Here is a 12085-nt window from a genome sequence, read left to right as displayed (position 1 = left end):
GCAGTTGTTTCCTGATTTCCCATTCTCCCTGTAGATACAGTTGCCACTGCTCTCTTCTAGATATGCAGCAATTTGGACAGAATTCAGACTGCAATCTTACCTGCTCTTTTTGGGATGCAGCAAACAGCACCATTAGTATTAGAGAGGGCATTAGAGAATAAACATTGTACAGAGGAAGGGCTATTTATAAATGTCTTTACCACTGTATGCAGCAAGTTTGTGATCACTGAGTGTCCTTCTATACTGCAGCATAATGCCCAAGTACACACATCTAGAAGGGGGAGGGGGATCAGTAGCACATGGGACAGGGGGAGGAGGGGAGAGTAGCTGGAGTCAGATTTGGAGGATGCCAGGCTGAATATGAGAGGCAGAGAGATTGGACAGGGTGCAGGGAGAGCAGCTCAGACAGAGGGGGATGCAGAGGATATCATTCTGAAGCATTAGGTGACATGGAGCCAGTGACAATAGGAGTCCAGACAAGTGATGGGGCAGGGTGGACTGTGAATGGTGTGATCTCATAGAATGGGACTGAGGACATGGTTTGGAAACTCTGTACCCCATAGGTAAGTGCTCCCCTTCACACATCAATGAATGCATTATTTAAATCAATTACAAGATTTTCACTTTATTACCATGTTTGATGCTTTGTGGTCCCAGTCAGTTAGTTGTGTTACAATGTTACACTCAAGCCATGGCTGGCCAGAAAGTAGATTAGCAGCAGTGCTAGAACTACAAGATTTTCCAAGTCTTAATGCTGTCAGACAATTTTGGAAGTGGTAGGTTTTGAGCATCTCTCTGTCTTAACTTTCCCATGCCTGGGCATTAGCTGCAGCAGGCCAGGACCTAGATCATGATGATGTGTGATGAGTCCACTGGGGGCTTCTGGAGCAAGATTTATAGATTCAATGAGGTTATGTGTACCACAGGGGAAACCACAAATCAGAATACTGCATAAATAACTGTATACAAAGTATTACTTCACATTAAATGAGCCTGTTTAATGTGTGCTCTGTCTGCCAAATACATAAATGTAAATGATCTGTCTATCTATTTATTTATTTATCTGTCTGTCTATCTATCTACCATCTTTCCCCGAAACTAAGACAGGTTTTAAACACATTTCCCCCCCCCCCCCCCCCCCCCATGCACTAAGGCTTCTTATTTTTGGGGATGTCTTATTGTCAGGGAAAAACAGAAGCAAGCATGTTCAAGAAAGCAGGTCTACATTTGGGGGAATTTCCCTGAATATAGACCAGTTCACTAGCGCATGGAATCCCGTGAATCTACATTTGGGGAAAATTCCCCGAACATAGATTAGGGAACAAACAACCAGGGCTTATTTTCGGGGTAAGGCTTATATTATGAGCATCCCCCGCAAATGAGCTAGGGCTTGTTTTCGGGGGATGTCTAATCTTCAGGGGAAAATGTTATGTCTGTCTGTTTGTCTGTCGACCTGTCTGTCTGTCTATCTATCCATCCATCTATCCATGTATCCATCTATCTATCTATCAATCTATCTATCTTGTGTGTGATGAGTCCACTGGGGGCTTCTGGAAAAAGGTTTATAGAGTCAGTGAGGTTATGTGTACCACATGGGAAACCACAAAACAGAATACTGCATAAATAACTGTATACAAAGTATTAGCCTGTTTAATGTGTGCTCTGTCTGTGTCAAATATATAAATATAAATAATCTATCTATTTATCTATCATCTATATATTCGTCCGTCCGTCCGTTCGTCCGTCCGTTCGTCCGTCTGTCCTGGGAAGCTGCAGTTTTTCGTTTAAAACATGCTCCCTCTGAGGTGATATAAGGATTTCTGTCACATGATAAGAAAATAAAAATGCACATTGTATTCTATCTGTGGTGATATTGGAATGTGCTGAATAAGCAGTGTTCACATTCATAAATTATTTATAAAAATAGCTGCTCCCTGTAACCTTGATTTGAAAATTATTATATATAATACTACAAAGCAGGAAAATTAGGGCAGAAAACAACGTTTCTTTTCCAGTTTGCAAGTAGCATGTCAGGTTTTACCCCAAGTTTAAGGTTAATTGTTCAAAGTCAGGTTTTAGGGTGCATGGGTTTTATATAGGGTTGAGCTGGCTCCAGATTTACTTTTATTTCATGAAACACGAGGCAGTAGATAGAATTGTGAGCTAAGCACTTATTTTGTGATTACAATTACAAATCGCATGGCTTGTTTATAATAATAGGCTGTTGAAACATTTCTGTGTGATTCTCCCAAACAATGCACTACAATAGATTGTAAATTTAAAGAAAAATGAATGTTTTTACTGGTAAATACCAGAAAAAAATAAAAGTGAAAGAAAGGAGTTTTCTCCTTTATGACCTCAAAATAAATATTGTGATGTAGGGAGAAAAGCATTAAGCAATAGTAGCATAGTATGTGTAACATAATAATAATAATAGTAATAATAAAAATAAAAATGTTTTTAATAATTTTAATTCCACCCTTTTTATTGCTGTTTAACTTTTCTAATTTATGTTTATTTGTTACAAAGATTGTAAGCTCTTTCGACTGGGGCTCTCATCAACCTGTTATTCCTGTAACATTATGTACCCAACTAATTTGTTTTTAAATTTCCCATTTTATAATATTGTAAAGCGCTGCGGAATAAGTTGGCGTTATATAAATGACAATAATAATAATAATGAGTTGTTGGTTTTCGCTCCTTTGTGTGAATGATATAATATATGCTTCGCTATATCACTAATGGAGCTCTGTTTAAATTAATCAGACCTTTGTCCGTCGGTATTCACTTAGTACTGAGATATTGAACAACCAGAGCATTCGGACTCATACCGAACCGCAGCTTTCATGAATCAAATATAATAACTATATATTTTAAATTGCAGAGAACTTCTGCCAGGAGAGGAAGTGACCACTGCTCATTGCACCCTAGGTACGTTGTCAAACTGGTTGCAAGCAACTTCCTCTGGAAGGCTCACCAGGGAACTACTGGCACCATAACCACTGCAACAGGTTGCAGTTGTTATGGTACTAGGATGGAAAACAGTGATTTGCTGTGCTGATAGTAGCCACAATATTATTGAGAACGATTAAAGGAACAATCCCACTGCCATATCAAGTTCAGCTTATTGAAATTGATATGGGACAGTACTGTCCGTACCATTTCTGTCAATCGCGGCCAGTGATTGGCCACTGGGCAACACCTTCCTCATAGAGCAGAAGAAGGAATTGTAAAGGGGGGGGGGTGCAAATCCCCAACTTTGATGTTAACTGTTGCAAAACGGTTTATTTAACCCCTGAAGGTTAGAAGATAGCGCATGGACACCCCTGTCCCCATAACAATGTCAACGAGCTGAAGTTGTTATGGGGTGAGAGTCTTCCTTTAATATATTTAACATTGCACATTTCTGGTCCTATCGGTTGTAACTAGATTACCCAGAATGCATATTCTATATAATTATATAGTATCTATTATATAGAAACACAAATTATTAAAATAAATGTATTATTAATTGCTGTTATAACTTTATTATTATTAACAAATTAATACATTCATACATAAATTATTTATTATTACCACCACTCGTACTGTTTTACTTTATATTATTTTAATAAGGGCAACAATTAGTATTAAATTATGTGTAGCTTAACACCAAGGCAACCATATCTCTGCTACATTCACAATATTTACTGAAGACATGCACAGCCAAACTACACTCAAATAATCGCCGGCGCTCAGTATGCATTTTTAATCTTTTAATTAAAGGCAGTGCTAAGTGAAACATAATTCTTCAATGTAATTATATATGATTTTAGCAGGAAACAAATATCCTTAAATCATATGTGTTAATTGTTGTGATGGTGAAAAATCACAAAAAACATATTTAAAATTAAAACTCACCTTCCATGGAATGATGTGATACTTTAATATTGATCTCAAACAATGAAATATAGCTTAAATTACATACGTTATGTCGGCTCCCCCTGTGTGTACTGCTGTAAGGAAAAGGCACAGGAGCAGCAAATTATTGAATAGGATCCGCAATGTTGCAGTGTGCCGAGTGCAGAATTAACCTCTTGCGTCCTGCCATTGCTATAAAGCGCCAATCGGCAGTGAAGTTCCACATTAGCTAGGGTTCTGTGTAATGAAAACCAATGGCAAGAGCTGCAGAATATACAAAAAAATTGAAATTGAATATATAAAGGGTGTCTTGCATTGAGAGGTGGGCTGGTTGTGTTTGGCCTGGGAGTCAGCATCAAATAAATAGCTCTATTTGAGACCAAAACTGTAAATTCCACTCCCTTTGTAAATGTTAAACTAAATACAATAATAAAATAATACTGTTGCATACTTTGGTTTTGCATTGTGCTGTAAGGCAGCATCCCACAATCCCTGCTATACTAGTGGCCTGGAAAAAAAATGCCTCCCTTGCCAGCCCCCCACCCCCTGGCCTGCCATCCGCCAAGTCTGCCAAGTCTTCAATCCATCCCTAAACCTCATCTTACTTTCAACATACTTCCCAACATTCCTGGATCCGGCTGGACAGTCCCGGTGTCTGACTCTTGTCCCGGTTTAGTCTCTTGCCAGACTGATAGGCTGACTAGTTGGACTCAGGGATTTTCTCTCTCTGCATTGAATGCCCTGAGTTTAGATTGAGCAGCGTGGACATGTCTAATGATGTGTTCATGCTATGCGTGTAATGCATCTGATGTCATGTATGTACTGTGTGCATGCTTAGTCCCACACCCATACAGTTATATGGAAGAGTACTGATTGGCTAAATATGCTCATTCACTTTCTTGTTGCTGCCATCGTAAGCAGCACCTGTTAAGAAAGGCTGCTAAGTAGAATCTTTTTGATAAGTATTTTTTCCGAGTTCATCAATCTGCGTAATGCAGTATAAACTCCCTCTTTACATGTCCCTTTAAATAATAGGCCATTGTTTGGAAATGGTCCATTTCTTACGTGTACGTATCTTAAAACAATATATATTTCTTCAGCAGAGCTCTTGGAACGTGTGGGTACTCAGTTTTCTTACTATGACCTCAATTTAATAAGCTTTCCAAATGATTCAGTGCTGTGGAAACATTATTGTGATAAGCTTCTGTAATCCGACCGAGTACCTCCACCAATTCAGCTTCCTAGCCGCTTGCGTGACCAAGGAACGCGTCAGCCCCAGTCTCCAAAGTTTAACTAAGGTCTCCCTGGAGTTCTTTCCTTCATGTACAGTTTTTCTTCTAGGCAGGTATGCACCTCTTACTGCAATGTGATAGTTCCTGTCTTTATAAAAACACTTGCAGCTCTTATACCTAACTTTTTTGATCCTGTTTTAGAAGGAATTTGCAGCCAGCCAACAGGTCCAAAGACTCTGTTACTGCAGTCCCTCTAAATCCACACAGGACAGATTTCTTAAAGGAGCTAACATGCTCAGCTTTATTTTATTCGGGACTAACCCATATGCTCATTAGACTTAGATTACTGTGACAACTTCAATAAAATACAAATAACTAAATCATATCAGACAACATACAGGAACATATAATAACATAATGACATGTTGATAAAGGGGTGGGGAAGACAATAATTAACACAAAATATCTCTACTGCCTGAAGAATTAGCAATATGCAAATCTACCTGAATATGCAAATTAGCAAGCCTTGCTATTCAGCTAGTGCATATAGCTGTTGCTACCAACAGAGGGCGCTATACAGGGTCCAAAGAAAAATCCACCTAGTTGGTAGCAAGCATTAGAAGGACAGCAGAGACAAAACAAAACAATTAACAATACACAAATACATTATACAGAACCTGCACCTATAATGGCCACAGGGTGACTTAGACATAGGAGTAGTCCAGGGTCCTACATAAAGTGTTTGTCTGAAACTCCTGGTGATGGTGAATACTGTCACAATTATTAAATCGAGGCCTATGTTTGCCCAGCAAACTGAGTTCCTACATTTATTACTATGAAAGGAGAAGCACTCGTATAGTACAAGAGCAAAAGAAAACAAAGTAAAAGTCCCAATGGGGACAGATCAGTGTATCCACCCCTTTACTAGTAGGTCAGACTTGCTCGAATGGACATCATGCTGTCTACCTATCTCAAAGGCCAATCCACTGAGGACAGAACCTGTGCGTAGGATTGTTTCAGTGCTCCCTGCAGGATGCTAGTACCCTGAACATAGCGTAAATGTGTCTAATGATGCACTCACGATATGCTTGTTAGGGACAGTTCCCTGGTGTCGCCAAAGTAGGACACGAGGCAACAAAGTCTGGACAGCAGGACAGGACCCAAAAATCGAGACTGTCCCACCAAAATTGGGACATGAAATAATGAGAAAATTTTAAGGACCATTATCTGGAAGGTATTTTATTTTGATAAAACATTGTATGGTCTTAAATAATATTGTTGGATATGATTTCCAAATTATTTATTATGAATTGGTATTTTTGGATAAACCTTTACAATAATTGAATATGAAAAATATTTTTATTTTGTAATATTTAGATTATTTTTGATATATTGATATATTTTATACGATATATTTTTTGATATTTTAATATGTTGAAAAAATAAATCATTTTAAAACTTCGTTCATTATTAGTTAAATTAGTCTAAAAGCTTATCCATTAAAATTAAATCAAAGCCTATGTAAGTTTAACAGACATTGTGGGGGTGGATTGTTAAAAGTTCCTTAAATGGTGGTGAACCTGAGGAGTTGAAGTGTTTTCATTGTGCAAATTGTGGTTTCAGCACTTTTAAAACCTCTTAAACCCATTTATACGTTAAAAATAGCCATTTATAAGTTAAAAATAAGATAATCCTGGCAATTGTGTTTAGTACGAACTGTGTGATTTTCAGCTTTCATTACAATAGCAAATTGAAATGGTTTGAAGTGAATGTTATTAACCCCCTCTGTATGCTAACTCATTACACATGGATCAAGGGAGTGGGGGTGGCTCTTGTAGAGTAAAAAGGACGGACCCTCAGTAACTCACTGCATAAATAATTGATTGCTTACCACTAAATGGCCAAGCCTTGTCTGGGTTCCGGATACCTTGACGTTCCTGCCAAGAATACAAGACTGGACATGGAAAAAAATAAGCTTAGAGTGCTTTAATTTCCAATGATATGACAGCTTTGTCTTCACTTATATAGAGAACTGAAAAGCCAAAATAAAATACAGAGAAGAGAAGCATTAATTACTTGCTCCTCTAAGTGCATTTTATGACTGGGTCATAAATTAAGGACATCGCACTAGATTGTTGACCCATTTGTCAATAGTAAAATTAGCACAGTGACCCATTATTAAATTGTAGCACAATATATATTAATATAGTTTCTGCTAAATACCTTCATTAATCTCTTCCTAATGAAGTGTCACATGGGTCACTACTGCCCTGGGGAGACGGGGATGCTCAAGTAAACGCTTATTGAACAACTTGAAGAGGTGATGGGAGATGTGCATCAATTGTCCCAGGTTAACCAAGGAGCCCAAGATGGACACTAGTGGCAGTGTTCTTGACAGCCACTAGAGGTACTTCCACTGTGAGAACTGAGTCAAACTCGGTTCTTACACGTCACCTCCTCTTAATAATTATAATAGAGCACTTCTCAACATAAGTTAAAACCTTTTTCGTTTTTAAACTTAATTGGAGGGGCTGAATTTATTCAGTAAGGAGACACTATTATCAGTGCTATAGTATTCTTTTAACCACAACATAATTTCTCAAAGTGTAGTCAACCAAAGTGTAGTCAACATTTTCTGCCCTTGGAACAGCTCCCAAAATTCTGACGATATCACTCACCAGGCTGCTGTTTAGTGAGTGGGAGACGCTTTCCAATCTAGCCTGAGTCTAGTTCTACACTACAACATTCTCCCATTTTATTGTATACTTTATTGTGCGACCAATGATATTGTAAAACTCAACAAAGAACAAATTCTAGTAGAACAAAATGCTTTGAAATACATAAGTTTTGTGTTGGTGACTGCTGTGTCCCTTTAACCCCTTAAGGACCAAACTTCTGGAATACAAGGGAATCATGACATGTCACACATGTCATGTGTCCTTAAGGGGTTAAACTCAAACCATAAACAAAAGAATTGAGTCACACATATAAGTACTCTCTGTGACATTCAAATTTATGTTGCAGATTGTCGGCCCTGATTTTTGGGTCTATTAACTGAACTAATTTATAAGAAAACTGCAAATTTTACGCCACAAATCTAGTTGTAGAAGTATTGAAATTGGACAATTTTACTGATTCTGTATTTTGGGCTAGAATGTGGAAAATGCACCCTATGTATCTGAGTACGGACATGTATAATAGCTAAGCGTGGCACTATGCCCAATTGCATTTAGTTTCCGAGGGCAGAGCCTTATGAGGGAGCCTCGTGAAGGTGGGAGCAGAGCCAGCCTGACATTGAGATGATGATCAGCCTTGTAACACCTTTTAGAGGTCATGTATTTCAGGCAGTAAACAACATTAACCAGCTTCCCTAAAAATAAGTGAATGTATCCTTGTGCCAAAAGATGGCTGTCTTTATTTTACCGGTTATGTGTATTGGGGTCATTATGCCTTTTGCTGTCCATGCAAGGATGCCTGATGATAGTGCAATCAGTAACGTACTTATTGCATGTGTTTTATCTGATATTGGAACCTTTTGGGTTTGTTGATAATCCCTTCTTGTATGGAACAACTGTTAAACCAAATTATTATTATTATTATTATACTTCATTTATAAAGCGACAACAAATTCTACAGCTCTGTCCATGAGTTACATTTTTATAAAGAGTAAGGTACAATGCATCTGAGATGCAATACAAAATTTTACAAACAAATTTTTCCAGGAGTAGTTGTTGGGCCTGTTTCCATGTTAACTTAAATTCACTAAATTTTTCACAGCTTTTCTACGGTAAAGAAGAATTATGCAAGAGGAGATTATATTTTTCTAAATATGAGGTTTAGCTAAATATTTAGCAAATATTTCTTTTGGAAGCTAACTATGTGATGGAAACCTACCACCTAAATAATTTAACGGTTATGAGTAAACCAAGAATCTCCCACATGATAACTTTGTCACTTTATTAAACAGGCCGCAAACCCGTCAATCATTTCTCTTTACTCCCAAGTGGACATGGAACATTATACTGTATACAACAGGGAACCTAGAAATGTCATAAAGTATCTGGGAAAGTCTCCAAAAGCAGACACCCTGAGAGACAAAAGCAGGCCAACATGGTTTACCGCTAAATTGGAGACTTGCAAATTGTATGCCAGAGTAACAGAGATGGTTTAATAGCTGAGCCAGAGGATTTTTGCTACTCAGTAACACAATTCCTTTGTCGATTTACCACAATTTCCAGTTTAGTGAAAAACAAAATCACTAAGAAAAAAAGGCAGCAACAAAAAATATCTCAAACATAAAATGTAAAGAGATTTCGTGTAACTTATCATAAAACTCAAAATTCTGTGATGCAAAGCATTCATACATCTGTTCACCCTTGTGGTTGATACAATTCCTACAGGCTTTTCATCTGAAGGATGGGGTGGTAGGGAGGGGGTTGTATTGTTTGTTGAAGAGCTAAGAAGTGGCCCTACACCATGTGAAACATTAACCCCTCGTTCACTGAGACAGATACCAAATATACCTGATCTGCCATAGTTTAGGAGGGTTTTAGGACTTTCACATTATTTACAACTTGCATACCTCCAAGATATAGCACACAACCATGCAGGATGGTAGGAGGCACTCCAGCGATGTGTCCATGAAGTTGGGAAAACTCATGAGGGACATTACTAGCAATCAGAGGGTCTGTCTGCACAGCAAGCATGTAAATAGGTAATCTGGCGTCTGCTTTAAGTACGAGGTCTGTCCAGACATTACCCAGCCATGTAATGTGAAAAATAGAGACATTTTTCAAGAAGATACAAGATACAAGAAACATTGTATATAAGACAATGACGCCTCAGTCCCCTTCAACGTAGCCACCTTGAGAGCTCGCACAGTTCTCTCAGCATCTCTTCCATTATTTAAAACACTCTGCAAAATTCGTTATTCGAATCACCATCAGCTGCCTTGTCGTATTTACCTGAATATCATCGATGGTCTAAAATAGCTACCTTTTCAAAGATGTTTTTGGTTTTGGCAAAAGTCAGAAGCCACAGGGTGCCAATTCTTTGAACAGATTCTTGAGCGTCTTTGAAGCATTTGTGCCACACTTATATTTGCGCTGCACTCATCGCAAAGCCTTCTGAATCAAACAAATAGTTTCTGTGGAGGATTGCTGAAGCTGAACGCAAAATTCAATGCAGATTCATTGCTCTACTCACTAAGTCATTTTGAATGGAATGACCACACAGAACACATACTCACTTAACGGAGTCAAGTGTCTCCACTGACTAGTACAGTGAAGACCTCATTGTTCACGCATGCGCATTCCAGTCCACTCTACTACATTGATGTGGCGCAAACCAACAAACGGATGGACTTTTTCCAGGCAGACCTTGTAGTATGAGGACCCAGTTAATTCTCATTGTAATAATGAGGGTAACAAATGGCTCTACAAGTTCAGGAAGAGGCTCCTACAAATAACTGTGCCTCTAAGGATTTCATCACACAGACTCGTCAGGAGCAACCTGCAGCTACATTATGATTTTGTATATTATTACATAGATTTTGAGGGCACACATTTGTTGTAGAACAATGGATGGCCTCAAATGTCCATTTGTCTTTGTGTAGTACTGTTTGAGTCACAGCAGTGTTGGCATTGCCATAGCGTGTTTTCTGTAAGTGATATAAGGCTGTGACAAGAGAAGGAAATTGGTAGGTTTTTCAGCTTAGCAGGACCAGTGAGGTGTATAGACTGGTATTACTGTAGCTTTGTTATCAGTAGTTGTAACAGGTAGAAGTAGTATTCCACAGAACCAAAATTTAAGTTAAATATTTTTAGGGCTCAATTAAATATTGTTGGAAACATTTTCCAATGATTTCATATTTTTGGATAAAATTTTAACATATTGAAGTATCAAAAATATATAAAATAAATATATAAATGTATATCAAAATATAAAATTATTGCAACATTTTTATATTTTTCACAATTTCAAATCATTCTAAAGATTTATAAAAAATATTTACTCATTTGAATAGCTTATGCGACAATTTAAATCAAGCCTCCAATTCCTCTTGCATTATTGAATAATATGTTTTTTTATGCTTTCCATCAGTCATCTTTCGAAAAAAAGCTCTAATCGGATCTTTAAACTAATAATATTATATTTATTTATTTTTTATTTTTTTTTTACGTTTTTTAATAGATTATATATATATATATATATATATATATATATATGTCCTGACGAAAGCCTGAGGGGATCAGGCTGAAACGTTGACACTTTGATGTTTTAGCAAAGAAAATAAAAGTTAATTTTTACAAAGTCCCTGGAGTGCTATCTTTGAAACTTCTTTTGTCTTTTGGCTGACAAGCACCGGGCATTGAACAACTGGACAGGTGGAGTGCAAGATCTTTTTTTTTTTTTTTTTTTATATATATATAAACACAACACATATATATAAACACAACACATAACCGAGCGAGATGCCACAAAAAAAAAAAGCATTCTAACCCGGGAACAACATACAGTAACATACAAACAAAAAAACCTGCTAAAACACAGAAAATCAAATTACAATATCATAAATTCAGTAATAGCAGAGAATAAGCATAACCACATCTACCCAGAAAGACAAAGATGGGCTATAGCTTACAAACAAAGCACAAAGAACTGGTCTCTGAATATATGTTATATTGGGAACATTTCCCAAAACGAGCTTCTTGCGAAAGCAATGCGGACTCTTCAAGGACAAAATTATTGAACAAACTGGAAGTATCCACAGTCTCCACAGGGATCAATGTGGACTCATATCCTTCAACTTTTAAGGGCAGAAGGAATCATAATTTATTCATAAATCATTATGGGAAAAATAGGTGACTTATGGAAAGAATGAGAAAAAATTGAGCATTATTTATTCAAAATGGCTTTACTGAATATCTAATACAATCGCAAACGTTAAGAAT

Source organism: Pelobates fuscus, chromosome 11 (assembly GCF_036172605.1).
Source record: "Pelobates fuscus isolate aPelFus1 chromosome 11, aPelFus1.pri, whole genome shotgun sequence".
Lineage (NCBI taxonomy): Eukaryota > Metazoa > Chordata > Amphibia > Anura > Pelobatidae > Pelobates > Pelobates fuscus.
This window is presented reverse-complemented; position numbering follows the sequence as displayed.